Source organism: Scyliorhinus canicula, chromosome 18 (genome assembly GCF_902713615.1).
Source record: "Scyliorhinus canicula chromosome 18, sScyCan1.1, whole genome shotgun sequence".
Taxonomy (NCBI): Eukaryota; Metazoa; Chordata; class Chondrichthyes; order Carcharhiniformes; family Scyliorhinidae; genus Scyliorhinus; species Scyliorhinus canicula.
Genome location: NC_052163.1, coordinates 50,248,980 through 50,264,894, shown reverse-complemented (window position 1 = coordinate 50,264,894; position 15,915 = coordinate 50,248,980).

Here is a 15,915-nt window from a genome sequence, read left to right as displayed (position 1 = left end):
TTTGAGAAAGTGGCTAAACAATTGAATTGACCAAAGACCATGTGGGTAGTGTTGCTTCAAACAAAGTTGGTAGGTAGAGCTGGTGAAGTATTTGCATCACTATTGGAGCAGGTATATAGGGATTATGATGAGGTGAGGAAAACCATATTCAGTGCAAATGAACTAGTGGCAAAAGCCTTCTGACAAAAGTTTAGAAATCTAAAGAACCAAATCAGATATATATTGAACTCAAAAGAATTAAACAAAATAATTTGATAAGTAGATAAGAGAAAAAATACACAAACTGTGTGATGCTTAGAGAAATAATTATTGTGAAGGAATTTAAAGATTCACTTTCCACAGTAGTGAGAACTCATGTGGAAGAGCATAAAGTTAAAACTGCTAGGCAGGCATCAAAAATGGCCAATGATTTTGAATTGGTTCATAAAGCAAAGATTGATTTTCGACATCAATTTCAGTTGGTGAAGGTCAGAAACTGGGGAAAAGGAAATTCACAGGCCGTCAATGCAAAGGATGTCCAGTTGGTGATGTTAAGCAGAGTATGTCTCAGAGTAAAATGGAAGCCTATGGTAGTGGTAGAGAAATAAGTAAACTTAGTGTTTCCATTGTAATATAGTTGGAATATGAGGTCACAGAGTTGATGGCTTAAGAAAAGTACTGCAGTGTGTCATGTTGATATGCTGAAAAGGTATTTTGAAAGAGAAGGAAAAAAGGAGTAAGTGTTAGTTGTAACTCAGGGAGAAGCGATACATCCAAATGATTCTGAATTTGACATTCCTCAAATTAAATTGAATAATGAGGAAATATTTTAAAAATTGGGATAAATTACTGAATTACCTTCTGGAAGAAAATCAAAATGACCTAAAAGAGTTATTACAGTCACATAGAGCTATATGTGGGAATAAATTGGGAAGTGCAGAGGTAATTCTGCATGATGTAGATATAGAACACAAACAAAGGGAGTGTTAGATAGCATTAAGGTCTAAAGAAGGTGTGAATAGTGGCATCAGGTAAGATCTCAGAATAGTCACATTAAATCATTCTGGACATAACAAGGAGCTCAACAACTTTAGACTGTGAATTTTCTCCTCCATTCTTTTAGTCCCAATCCAAAATTGCTCCACCCCTACATTTCTACATGGTCATCTGGCAATTTTTCTTTAGTTTTGCTTTCACTGAGCATTGAACTTTTGTTCTCCTATTAACACATTCTGCTACCTTACCTTTATGTCACCACCAGTATCTTCATTGTCCTTAATTCTACCATTAACACTTTTTTTGTCTTGTGGTCATGATATTTTTGTTAATCTCTCCTCAGCACCAACTTATCCCTGGCCTTCTATTCTGCTGCACCTTCTCCACCCTTGAAGAGTCAGTCAGACTTGAAATATTAATGCTGTTTCTCCCGCATATGTTGCCAGACATGCTGAAAATATCCAGCCTTTTCTGTTTTCATTTCAGATTTCCAGCATCTGCAATATTTTGCTTTTATTACGGACAAGAAATAGTTAATTTAGAATTAAAATGTGAGCCTACCGCAGGGGGATGGGAACCAATGCACGAAGTCGGAAGGTAGTGAAACAGGGATAAAAACAAAAGGCAGTAAGGGGGAAAGTGTAAGGCAGAGGTGCCATCGTCAAAAATCAAAAAGGGTGACAGTACAAGGTACAGTGATTGAGGGAAGCTCAGTGAATAGGCCCAGTAATGCTAAAAGGAATAAAACGGGAAGTAAAAACATAAATGGTAAGCGACGCGGCAGGTTGTTACATGAAGATATGGGTTCAACGACAAGGAAAATTAGGAGAAAAGTTAATAGGAAATATAACTTAGGAGATGTTACTGATTGAGGCGTTAAGATTCAAAACAGAGTATAAAAGCCAACATAAGTGTACTTAACCTGAATGCTCATAGTATTCGGAATAAGGTAAATGAGTTGATGGCACAAATCATCGTGAATGACGATAATTTAGTGGTCATTACTGAAACATGGTTAAAGGATGGTCACGACTGGGAGTTAAATATCCAAGGGCATCAAACTATTCAGAAGGACAGAGTGGATTGTAAGGAAAGTGGTGTAGCTCTGTTATTTAAGGATGATATCCGGGCAATAGTAAGGGATGACATCGGTGCTATGGAGGATAAGGTTGAATCCATTTGGGTGGAAATCAGGAAAAGTAAGGCGAAAAAAATCACTGATAGGAGTAGTCAATAGGCCACCAAATAGTAACATTATCGTGGGGCAGGCAGTAAACAAAGAAATAATTGATGCATATAGAAATGGTACAGCAGTTATCATGGGGGATTTTAATCTACATGTCGATTGGTTTAATCAGGTCGGTCAAGGCAGCCTTGAGGAGGAGTTTATAGAATGTATCCGCGATAGTTTCCTGGAACAGTATGTAATGGAACCTACAAGGGAACAAGCGGTCCTAGATCTGGTCCTGTGTAATGAGACAGGATTGATTAATGATCTCATAGTTAAGGATCCTCTCGGAAGGAGCGATCACAATATGGTGGAATTTAAAATACAGATGGAGGGTGAGAAGGTAAAATCAAACACTATTGTTTTCTGCTTAAACAAAGGAGATTACAATGGGATGAGAGAAGAGCTAGCTAAGGTAGACTGGGAGCAAAGACTTTATGGTGAAACAATTGAGGAACAGTGGAGAACCTTCCAAGCGATTTTTGACAATGCTCGGCAAAGGTTTATACCAACAAAAAAGAAGGACGGCAGAAAGAGGGAAAATCGGCCGTAGATATCTAAAGAAATAAGGGAGAGTATCAAATTGAAGGAAAAAGCATACAAAGTGGCAAAGATTAGTGGGAGACTAAAGGACTTGGAAATCTTTAGGGGGCAACAGAAAGCTACTAAAAAAGCTATAAAGAAGAGTAAGATAGATTATGAGAGTAAACTTGCTCAGAATATAAAAATAGATGCTAAAAGTTTCTACAAATATATAAAACAAAAAAGAGTGGCTAGGCTAAATATTGGTCCTTAGAGGATGAGAAGGGAGATTTAATAATGGGAGATGAGGAAATGGCTGAGGAACTGAAGAGGTTTTTTGGGTCGGTCTTCGCAATGGAAGACACAAATAACATGCCAGTGACTGATAGAAATGAGGCTATGACAGGTGAGGACCTTGAGATGATTGTTATCACTAAGGAGGTAGTGATGGGCAAGCTAATGGGGCTAAAGGTAGACAAGTCTCCTGGCCCTGATGGAATGCATCCCAGAGTGCTATAAGAGATGGCTAGGGAAATTGCAAATGCACTAGTGATAATTTATCAAAATTCACTAGACTCTGGGGTGGTCCCGGCGGATTGGAAATTAGCAAACGTGACACTACTGTTTAAAAAAGGAGGTAGGCAGAAAGCGGGTAATTATAGGCAATGAGCTTAACTTCGGTAGTAGGGAAGATGCTGGAATCTATCATCAAAGAAGAAATAGCGAGGCATCTGGATGGAAATTGTCCCATTGGGCAGACGCAGCATGGGCTCATAAAGGGCAGGTCATGCCTAACTAATTTCGTGGAATGTTTTGAGGATATTACCAGAGCAGTAGATAATGGGGAGCCAATGGATGTGGTATATCTGGATTTCCAGAAAGCCTTTGACAAGGTGCCACACAAAAGATTGCTGCATAAGATAAAGATCCATCGCATTAAGGGTAAAGTTGTAGCATGGATAGAGGATTGTTCAATTAATAGAAAGCAAAGAGTGGGGATTAATGGGTGTTTCTCTGGTTGGCAATCAGTAGCTAGTGGTGTCCCTCAGGGATCAGTGTTGGGCCCACAATTGTTCACAATTTACTTAGATGATTTGGAGTTAGGAACCAAGGGCAATGTGTCCAAGTTTGCAGACGACTCTAAGATGAGTGGTTAAGCAAAAAGTGAAGAGGATACCAGAAGTCTTCAGAGGGATTTGGATAGGTTAAGTGAATGGGCTAGGGTCTGGCAGATGGAATACAATGTTGACAAATGTGAGGTTATCCATTTTGGTAGGAATAACTGCAAAAGGGATTATTATTTAAATGATAAAATATTAAAACATGCTGCTGTGCAGAGAGACTTGGGTGTGCTTGTGCATGAGTCGCAAAAAGTTGGTTTACAGGTGCAACAAGTGATTAATAAAGCGAATTAATTTTGTCCTTCATTGTGAGCGGGATGGAGTTTAAGACTAGGGAGGTTATGCTGCAATTGTATAAGGTGCTAGTGAGGCTACACCTGGTGTATTGTGATCAGTTTTGGTCTCCTTACTTGAGAAAGGACGTACTTGCGCTCAAGGGTGTGCAGTGGAGATTCACTAGGTTAATCCTAGCGCTGAAGGGGTTGGATTCCGAGGAGAGGTTGAGTAGACTGGGATTGTACTCGTTGGAATTTAGAAGGATGAGAGAGGATCTTACAGAAACATATAAAATTATGAAGGGAATAGATAGGATAGATGCGGGCAGGTTGTTTCCACTGGCAGGTGAAAGCAGAACTAGGGGGCATAGCCTCAAAATAAGGGGAAGTAGATTTAGGACTGAGTTTAGGAGGAACCTCTTCACCCAAAGGGTTGTGAATCTATGGAATTCCTTGCCCAGTGAAGCAGTTGAGGCTCCTTCAGTAAATGTTTTTAAGGTAAAGATAGATAGTTTTTTGAAGAATAAAGGGATTAAGGGTTATGGTGTTTGGGCCGGAAAGTGGAGCTGAGTCCACAAAAGATCAGCCATGATCTAATTGAATGGCGGAGCAGGCTCGAGGGGCCAGATGGCCTACTCCTGCTCCTAGTTCTTATGTTCTTATGTTCTTATAATTTGATATGTTTCTATCAGATCCCTGTTTCAACGCTCACCTAAATGCTTCTTAAATGTTGTGAGGATTCTCGCCGCTATCACACTTTCAGGCGCTGAATTCCAGGTTCCCACTGCCCTCTGGGTGGAAAAGCTTTTCCTCAAATCCTCTCTAAATCTCCTGTCCATTACCTTAAACCTATAAGCCCTTGTTATTGACCCTTTCGCTAAGGGGAAAAATTCCTTTCCTATCTCCCCTATGTCCTGGAGGAAAGGAGGAAAGAAATGTACAAGATAATTATGTAACCAAAACGGTTTGTTCTTTCAGCAACACAAGCCTATATTTAGGTGTGAAATGTACTCCATGTCCTTTTCTGCTTGCCTTAAACAATGAAATGTTACACCTGTGAGACACTCTGTGAATGCAATAATCAGGAGCAGAATGCAACTTAAAAAGAACTATCAGCAATTAAAAAGAAATTAAAGCAACGTTTTGAAATGACGTAAGGTTAATTAGCACATGGTATTTTGTTACCACTTTATGTGTGACCAGATTACCAAGATAAATAACTACCCGTGAACAATACATTCTGAATGCAGGACTATGCAAGCACTTTAATGGCCTGTTGCATATCTTAATGCCCTTTCCAATAGCACATAATTAATAAATTCATGATTATCTTAAAATACCTAATATGCAAATGTGGCATAACTTGAAGCATTGATGAAAGATTTGTTTTGCAAAGCACTAATACCTCCACTACTCCACTATAATTTGGCTTATTATTATCCTTCATGCTCGTTACGGTGCAGGAAGACAGTGTGCATGAATTATATTTAACTTTATGGCACACTATCAGATTTGCAATTTATTAATTATGCACTATTGAAAAGGGGCACCATGATACACAGCAGACCAACAAAATCCTACGTTGAAAATTGTATGGTTAATATAATGTGCAGGGCACTATTTGACTTGATAAATCTTTTTTGTACATCCAACAGGCTTGTGACAAAATGCCTTGCATTGAGCATTGTGAAATTAGTTCTGAGTTTTGGGCAGCACGGTAGCATAGTGGTTAGCACAATTGCTTCACAGCTCCAGGGTCCCAGGTTCGATTCCCGGTTTGGGTCACTGTCTGTGCGGAGTCTGCACGTTCACCCCATGTGTGCGTGGGTTTCCTCTGGGTGCTCTGGTTTCCTCCCACAGTCCAAAGATGTGCAGGTTAGGTGGATTGGCCATGCTAAATTGCCCTTCGTGTCCGAAATTGCCCTTGGGGTTGGTGGGTTGCGGGGATGGGGTGGAGGTGTGGGCTTGGGTCGGGTGCTCTTTCCAAGAGCCAGTGCGGACTCGATGGGCCAGGTGGCCTCCTTCTGCACTGTAGATTCGATAAATGCTGCTTTCATTTGTTCCAATTCTCTTCCCGCACCTAGAGGTGCACTAAGACATATTGTTTCCGTAGCTAATAATTCCCAGAATGGATCAATAGTCTTCGCTATTGGTGCCACTCCACATAGAACCCATTGAATCCCTACAGTGCAGAAGGAGGGCATTTGGCCCATCAAGTCTGCACCAACCCTCCAATAGAGCAATCTGCCTCGCCCCTCACCCCCTGCCCTATCCCCCTAACCCCGCCATTTATCATGGCCAATCTATCTAACCTGAACATCTTTGGACTGTGGGGGGAAACAAAAACATAAGGCCATGAGAACATATGAACTAAGAGCAGTATTAGGCCATCTGGCCGCTCAAGCTTACTGCGCCATTAAATAAGATCATGGCTGATCTTTCCGTGGACTCAGCTTCACTTACCTGCCCGCTCACCCGAACCCTTAGTTCCTTTACTGTTCAAAAATCTATCTATCTTTGCCTTACAGCAAAAATCTTACAGCAAAATATAGATAGATTGGAGAGTTGGGCAGAGAAATGGCAGATGGAGTTCAATCCAGGCAAATGTGAAGTGATGCATTTCGGAAGATCTAATTCAAGAGCGGGCTATACGGTCAATGGAAGAGTCCTGGGGAAAATTGATGTACAGAGAGATCTGGGAATTTAGGTCCATTATACCCTGAAGGTGGCAACGCAGGTCGATAGAGCGGTCAAAAAGGCATACAGCATGCTTGCCTTCATCGGACGGGGTATTGAGTACAAGAGTCGGCAGGTAATGTTATAGTTGTATATGACTTTGATTAGGCCACATTTGGAATACTGCGTGCAGTTCTGGTCGCCACATTACCAGTAGGATGTGGATGCTTTAGAGAGGGTGCAGAGGAGGTTCACCAGGATTTTGCCTGGTATGGAGGGTGCTAGCTATGAAGAAAGGTTGAGTAGATTAGGATTGTTTTCGTTGGAAAGACGGAGGTTGAGGGGGGACCTGATTGAGGTCTACAAAATTATGAGAGGTAGGAACAGGGTGGATAGCAACAAGCTTTTTCCAAGAGTGGGGATGTCAATTACAAGGGGTCACAATTTCAAGGTGAGAGGGGAAAATTTAAGGGAGATGTGCGTGGAAAGTTTTTTTATGCAGAGGGTGGTGGGTGCCTGGAACGCTTTGCCAGCGGAGGTGGTAGAGGCGGGCATGATAACATAATTTAAGATGCATCTGGACAGATATATGAACGGGCGGGGAACAGAGGGAAGTAGATCCTTGGAAAATAGGGGACAGGTTTAGATAAAGGATCTGGATCGGCGCAGGCTGGGAGGGCCGAAGGGCCTGTTCCTGTGCTGTAATTTTATTTGTTCTTCGTTCTTTGTTCTTAAAAACATCCAGAAAAGTAGCCTCAACTGCTTCACTGGGCAGGGAATTCCACAGATTTACAACCCTTTGGATGAAGAAGGTGATGTGTTGGGCAGGCTGGGTCGATGTGGACTGCGTTTGATGCAGTGTAGCAAGAGACAGATTTCCAACACTTGAAGAGATGCAACACGATTTTATTTAACATCTAACTATTTCACATGTTCAACTGTGTGCTGACACTATGCTGACTTGACCGGAGACCTGAGGCTAGCCTGACCAGACTAACTGACTGCCACATAGTGCTTGCACTGGCTAATGCTCACGAGCTCTGACTGTCTCAAAGGCTGGATCCCGAGAGAGCGGGAAAACTGTGGCCCTCTGGCTTTATAGTGGTCGTGTCCTGTCTGGTGATTGGCTGCTGTGTTCTGTGTGCTCACTGGTCATCCTGTGTGTCAAGCACTGCCTGTCTGCCTCCATTATATACATGGATGTATATCATGACATCTCCCCCCCTTTTGTTTTGTGAAGTTTGTGTTCAGGTAATAAATATTGAGATGCGTGTTCGTGAAGATGTGTATATGTACGTAACTATATACAGAATATGCTGAAATGGACTTATATACATAGGAAGGTGTCGCTAGTGCAGATATAGGGCAGATGAAGCAGTAAAAAAAAACGATATGTACAGATGTCAAAACGATGAGGTAACAAAGTTATGCAACATTCAGTCTATAGGTTTAGTCTCTGTGGCGGGTGACGAATTCTCGTTGACCGCTCAAGGGTGGATCAGGGGTCGCCTGCACTTGGATGGGCAGGACGGCCGCCAATGCGGTGGTCGCAGAGGTCGGCAGGATTGCTGGTAGAGGAGTGGCCTCATGGCAGGGCGCGTCCGGAGGAAGCAGTGTGTGAGGTGGGACGTCACGGTTGGGTGGCGGGCATGTAAGTCTGCGTACTTCCCACCTGCTGCGTCATAGGAAAGAGCCATCAGCCATGCGAATGAGGAACAATCTCAAGGCCACTTGCTTGACCACCATAGCTGTGGCGGACCAGCCGCCATCAGGCAGCTGTACACAAACTCGATCAGCTGGGACCAACTCGGGGAGGTCCGTGGCATGAGCGTCATTTGCTGATTTATGTTGGGCCTGAGACTGCTGCATCTTCTGTATGACCGGGAAGTTGTCAAAGTCTGGAATGTGGATGGCTGGAACCACTGTTCACAGTGTGCGGTTCATGAGAAGCTGCACTGGAGACAACCCAGTGGACAGCGGGGTCGCTCTGTAAGCCAACAGCGCCAGGTTGAAATCGGAGCCTGAGACTGCAGCCTTACATAATAATCTATTGACGACGTAGACCTTTTTTTCGGCCTTCCCATTGGACTGTGGGTAGTGGGGGCAAGATTCAGATCAGAGGTAAAAAAACCAACATAAGTGTACTTTACCTGAATGCTCGTAGTATCCGGAATAAAGTAAATGAGTTGATAGCACAAATCATCGTGAATGACTATGATTTAGTGGCCATTACTGAAACATGGTTAAAGGATGGTCACGAATGGAAGTTAAATATCCAAGGGTATCAAACTATTCGGAAGGACAGAGTGGATGGTATAATTTGGTGTTGCTCTGTTATTTAAGGATGACATCCGGGCAATAGTAAGGGATGACATTGGTGCTATGGAGGATAAGGTTGAATCCATTTGGGTGGAAATCAGGAATAGTAAGGCACAAAAGTCACTGACAGGAGTAGTCAGGCCACCAAATAGTAACATTATGGTGGGGCAGGCAACAAACAAAGAAATAACTGATGCATGTAGAAATGGTACAGCAGTTATCATGGGGGATTTTAATCTACATGTCGATTGGTTTAACCAGGTCGGTCAAGGCAACCTTGAGGAGGAGTTTATAGAATGTATCCGCGATAGTTTCCTAGAACAGTATGTAATGGAACCTACGAGGGAACAAGCGGTCCTAGATCTTGTCCTGTGTAATGAGACAGGATTGATTCATGATCTCATAGTTAGGGATCCTCTCGGAAGGAGCAATCACAATATGGTGGAATTTAAAATACAGATGGAGGGTGAGAAAGTAAAATCAAATACTAGTGTTTTGTGTTTAAACAAAGGAGATTACAATGGGATGAGAGAAGAACTAGCTAAGGTAGACTGGGAGCTAAGACTTTATGGTGGAACAGTTGAGGAATAGTGGAGAACCTTCCAAGCGATTTTTCACAGTGCTCAGCCAAGGTTTATACCAACAAAAAGGAAGGACGGTAGAAAGAGGGAAAATCGACCGTGGATATCTAAGGAAATAAGGGAGTGTATCAAATTGAAGGAAAAAGCATATAAAGTGGCAAAGATTGGTGGGAGACTAGAGGACTGGGAAATCTTTAGGGGGCAACAGAAAGCTACTAAAAAAGTTATAAAGAGTAAGATCGAGTATGAGAGTAAACTTGCTCAGAATATAAAAACAGACAGTAAAAGTTTTTACAAATATATAAAACAAAAAAGAGAGGCTAAGGTAAATATTGGTCCTTTAGAGGATGAGAAGGGAGTTTTCATAATGGGAGATGAGGAAATGGCTGAGGAACTGAACAAGTTTTTTGGGTCGGTCTTCACAGTGGAAGACACAAATAACATGTCAGTGACTGATAGAAATGAGGCTATAGCAGGTGAGGACCTTGAGGGGATTGTTATCACTAAGGAGGTAGTGATGGGCAAGCTAATGGGGCTAAATGTAGACAAGTCTCCTGGCCCTGATGGAATGCATCCCAGAGTGCTAAAAGAGATGGCAAGGGAAATTGCAGATGCACTAGTGATGATTTACCAAAATTCTCTAGACTCTGGGGTGGTCCCAGTGGATTGGAAATTAGCAAACGTGACACCACTGTTTAAAAAAGGAGATAGACAGAGATCAGGAAATTATAGGCCAGTGAGCTTAACTTCGGTAGTAGGGAAGATGCTGGAATCTATCATCAAGGAAGAAATAGCGAGGCATCTGGATAGAAATTGTCTCATTGGGCAGACGCAGCATGGGTTCATAAAGGGCAGGTCGTGCCTAACTAATTTCGTGGAATTTTTTGTGGACATTACCAGTGCAGTAGATAACGGGGAACCAATGGATGTGGTATATCTGGATTTCCAGAAAGCCTTTGACAAGGTGCCACACAAAAGGTTGCTGCATAAGATAAAGATGCATGGCATTAATGGTAAAGTAGTAGCATGGATATAGGATTGGTTAATTAATAGAAAGCAAAGAGTGGGGATTAATGGGTGTTTCTCTGGTTGGCAATCAGTAGCTAGTGGTGTCCCTCAGGGATCCGTGTTGGGCCCACAATTGTTCACAATTTACATAGATGATTTGGAGTTGGGGACCAAGGGCAATGTGTCCAAGTTTGCAGATGACACTAAGATGAGTGGTAAAGCGAAAAGTGCAGAGGATACTGGAAGTCTGCAGAGGGATTTGGATAGGTTAAGTGAATGGGCTAGTGTCTGGCAGATGGAATACAATGTTGACAAATGTGAGGTTATCCATTTTGGTAGTAATAACAGCAAACAGGATTATTATTTAAACGATAAAATATTAAAGCATGCCGCTGTGCAGCAAGACCTGGGTGTGCTGGTGCATGAGTCACAGAAAGTCGGTTTACAGGTGCAACAGGTGATTAAGAAGGCAAATGGAATTTTGTCCTTCATTGCTAGAGGGATGGAGTTTAAGACTAGGGAGGTTATGTTGCAATTGTATAAGGTGTTAGTGAGGCCACATCTGGAGTATTGTGTTCAGTTGTGGTCTCCTTACTTGAGAAAGGACATACTGGCACTGGAGGGTGTGCAGAGGAGATTCACTGGATTAATCCCTGAGCTGAAGGGGTTGGATTATGAGGAGAGGTTGAGTAGACTGGGACTGTACTTACTGGAATTTAGAAGGATGAGGGGGGATCTTATAGAAACATTTTAAATTATGAAGGGAATAGATAGGATAGATGCGGACAGGTTGTTTCCACTGGCGGGTGAAAGCTGAACTAGGGGGCATAGCCTCAAAATAAGGGGAAGTAGATTTAGGACTGAGATTAGGAGGAACTTCTTCACCCAAAGGGTTGTGAATCTATGGAATTCCTTGCCCAGTGAAGCGGTTGAGGCTCCTTCATTAAATGTTTTTAAGGTAAAGATAGATAGTTTTTTGAAGAATAAAGGGATTAAGGGTTATGGTGTTCGGGCCGGAAAGTTGAGCTGAGTCCACAAAAGATCAGCCATGATCTCATTGAATGGCGGAGCACACTCGAGGGGCCAGATGGCCTACTCCTGCTCCTAGTTCTTATGTTCTTATGTTCTCATAATTTGATATGTTTCTATCAGATCCCTGTCATTCATCCAAATTCCAATGAGTATAGTCCCAGTCTACTCAGTATGTTCTCACAAGCCAATCCTCTCAACTCTGGGATCAACCGAGTGAATCTCCTCGGCACCCCCTCTAGTGCCAGTACATCCTTTCTCAAGTGAGGAGACCAAAACTGTACACAGTATTAGAGGTATGGCCTCACCAGCAGCCTATACAACTGCAGCATAACATTGCTGTTTTAAAACTCCATTCCTCTAATAATGGAGGACAAAATTCAATTTGTCTTCTTAATTACGTGCTGCACCTGCAAACCAATGTTTTGCGATTCATGCACCCATGTCCCTCTGCATAGCAGAATGCTGCAATTCCTCTGAAACACCTGGAGGAAACCTACGCAGACACACACAGACAAGAATGTGCAAATGCCAGGCACCCAAGGCCAGAATGAAAATCGAGTCGCTGTTAACCACTGCACCACCATGCCATGGCTGACCAGGAGTCTCTCCTGCTCTGACCACCAGCCATTGGCGTGTTTGGAAGGATGTGCAGGTTGATGCACTCACCTGTTTGCCGTGTTATGAATGCCCATAAAGTTCTGGAGTGGGATTCAAATCTGGATCTTCTGGCTCAGAGGCAGGAATGCTACTCAATGTGTCACAAGACCTCTGTCTCACTGCATATAGCCATCAAACCAGTTAACCCCCAACATGTGCCTTAAAACTTAACAGTTTTGCGAACAAAATAAGAAGGGGTTGAGGGTTACTGTTTCTTTCGCTGGAATGGAAGATTCCGGCCTTTGGGTGGGATTTTCTGGCCTTTCCCACCAGTGGGATCTTCCAGTCCTGCCAAAGTTGACCCCCCTTCCCATACTGTGGCGGGTTCCCTGGCGGCACAGCTGCCGAGCCATTTATATTGCCATTGACTTTGGCAGGACAGCAAAATCCCACCAGCAGCCAATAGCTCGCCACTTTGGCCACGGAAAGACCTGCCATGGGAGGGGCTGGAAAATTACAGCCGTTGTGTGTTTTAGATCCCGAAAACAGACAAATGTCTCATCTGAAAGACTTGGAAAAGAACATTTTGCAGGTTTATGAAGAAAGCAATGGCACAACTGACTGAATAACTTTCTTCTGTGGTGCATGAATCAATTTCAAGATTCTCAGTAGTGCACCTGTATGTCAACCTGGATTTTGTGCTCGAATCCTGTATTGAGGCTTCACACGAACATACAAATTAACAACAGGAGTAGACCACTCGGCCCTTCAGCCTGGTCCGCCATTCAATAAGATCATTGCTGATCTGACTGGAGCTTTGCACAGGTGAAGGAGGCACAGCCTGAGTGAGTGATACACATCTAGAGTGGGAACTGGAACTTGGTAATTTGGTGCAGTGAGGTAAATTTGGTGCAGAGTAGGAGAAGGTGCTTTTTCCCTACCATTTTGTTTTCTTTCTTCTGGCTTGTAACTGTTAATCTGCAGGGAGAGAACCAGAGAGCATCCTGGCAAGGTAAGTGATTTTTATTTTTATTAGCTTTTCAAATTGTGTTGGGGAGGGGGGGAAACTGAAGTGACATCACAGTAAAGCTGTGACCTGATTGGCTGGTTGGGAATCTGTTAAATTTGGAAAAAAATAACATTGCAAAACAAATCTAACTGATTAACTAGATAGTGGAGTAAGTAAACCCGAGGGAGTGATCGGTATTTAGCATTTAATTTTGCAGTAAAAAATCATCTAGTGTCAGGGCCATATAGTTAATTGTAACTAAATCTAACAATAATTCAAGTGTTTATTTTAAATTAATTAGCTAGTGCTGAAATGTCACTCAGCGGGGTGCAGCACTCCATCTATGAGATGTGGCAGATCTCTGACGCTTCCAGCATTCTATTCAACTACATCTGCAGCAAGTATAACCAATGGCAGCTCTTCACAGACCGCGTGGTTCAGTTGGAGCAGCAATTGGATGCACTTAAGAGCATGCAGGTGGCGGAAAGCGTCATAGATAGGAGTTATAGAGACGTGGTCAACACTCAATGTGCAGGCAGAGAGATGAGTGACCACCAGAAGGGGCAGGCAGTCAGCGCAGGAATCCCCTGTGGTTGTCCCCCTATCGAACAAGTATACTGCTTTGGATACTGTTGGGGGGAATAGCATATCAAGGAAAAACAGCAGCAACCAGAGCAGTGGCACCACGGCTGGCTCTGATGTTCAGCAGGGAGGGTCAAAACTCAGAAGAGCAATAGTCATAGGGGACGCTATAGTCAGGGGCACAGATAGGTGCTTCTGTGGACATGAAAGAGACTTCAGGATGGTATGTAGCCTCCCTGGTGCCAGGGTCCAAGATGTCTCAGAATGGGTAGCGAGCATCCTGAAGGGGGAGGGCAAACAGGCAGAGGTCGCTGTACATATTGGTACTAATAACATAGGCACGAAACGGCATGAGGTCCTGCAGCAGGAGTTCAGGGAGCTAGGCAGGACCTCTTGGGTTGTAATCTTGGGATTTCTCCCTGTGCCACGTGCCAGTGAGGCTAGAAATAGGAAGATAGAGCAGCTAAACACGTGGCTAAACAGCTGGTGAAGGAGGGAGGGTTTCCACTATCTGGACCACTGGGAGCTCTTCTGGGGCAGGTGTGACCTGCATAAGAAGGACAGGTTGCATCTAAACTGGAGAGGCATAAATATCCTGGCCGCGAGGTTTGCGAGTGTCACACAGGAGGGTTTAAACTAGTATGGCAGGGGGTGGGTACCGGAGCAATAGGTCAGAAGGTGAAAACATTGAGGGAGAACTAGGGAATAGGGCCAGTATGGCTCTGAGGAAGAGCAGATAGGGAGGTGTTGCTGAAAACAGCGGGTCTAGTGGCCTGAAGGGCATATGTTTTAATGCAAGATGTATAATGGGTAAGGCAGATGAACTTAGAGCTTGGATTAGTACTTGGAACTATGATGTTGTTGCCATTACAGAGACCTGGTTGCGCGAAGGACCGGATTGGCAGCTAAACGTTCCAGGATTTAGATGTTTCAGGCAGGATAGAGGGGGATTTAAAAGGGGTTGTGGAGTTACGCTATTGGTTAGGGAGAATATCACAGCTGTACTACGGGAGGATACCTCAGAGGGCAGTGAGGCTATATGGGTAGAGATCAGGAATAAGAAGGGTGCAGTCACAATGTTAGTTTACTACAGGCCTCCCAACAACCGGGGGGAGATAGAGGAGCCGATAGGTAGACAGATTTTGGAAAGGAGTAAAAGCAACAGGGTTGTTGTGATGGGAGACTTCAACTTCCCCAATATTGACTGGGACTCACTTAGTGCTAGGGGCTTAGGCGAGGCAGAGTTTGTAAGGAGCATCCAGGAGTGCTTCTTAAAACAATATGCAGATAGTCCAACTAAGGAAGAGGTTGTACTGGACCTGGTATTGGGGAATGAGCCCAGCCAGGTGGTAGCAGTTTCAGTAGGGGAGCATTTCGGGAACAGTGACCACAATTCAGTAAGTTTTAATGTGCTGGTGGACAAGGAAAAGTGTGGTCCTAGGGTGAATGTGCTAAATTGGGGGGAAGGCTAATTATAACAATATTAGGTGGGAACTGAAGAACCTAGATTGAGGGCTGATGCTTGAGGGTAAATCAACATCTGACATGTGGGAGGCTTTCAAATGTCAATTGAAAGGAATTCAGGACCGGCATGTACCTGTGCGGAAGAAGGATAAATACACAATCCTCACTGTTTTCAGGTGATGTCCCGGAGGACTGGAGAATAGCCAATGTTGTTCCTTTGTTTAAGAAGGGTAGCAAGGATAATTGTGGAACTACAGGGCGATGAGCCTTACGTCAGTGGTAGGGAAATTATTGGAGAAGAATTCTTCGAGACAGGATCTACTCCCATTTGGAAACAAATGGACGTATTAGCGAGAGACAGCACAGTTTTGTAAAGGGGAGATCATATCTCACTAACTTGATAGAATTTTTCGAAGCGGTCACAAAGATGACTGATGCAGGTAGGGCAGTGGATGTTGTCTATATGGACTTCAGTAAGGCCTTTGACAAGGTCCCTCATGGCAGACTGGTACAAAAGGTGAAGTCA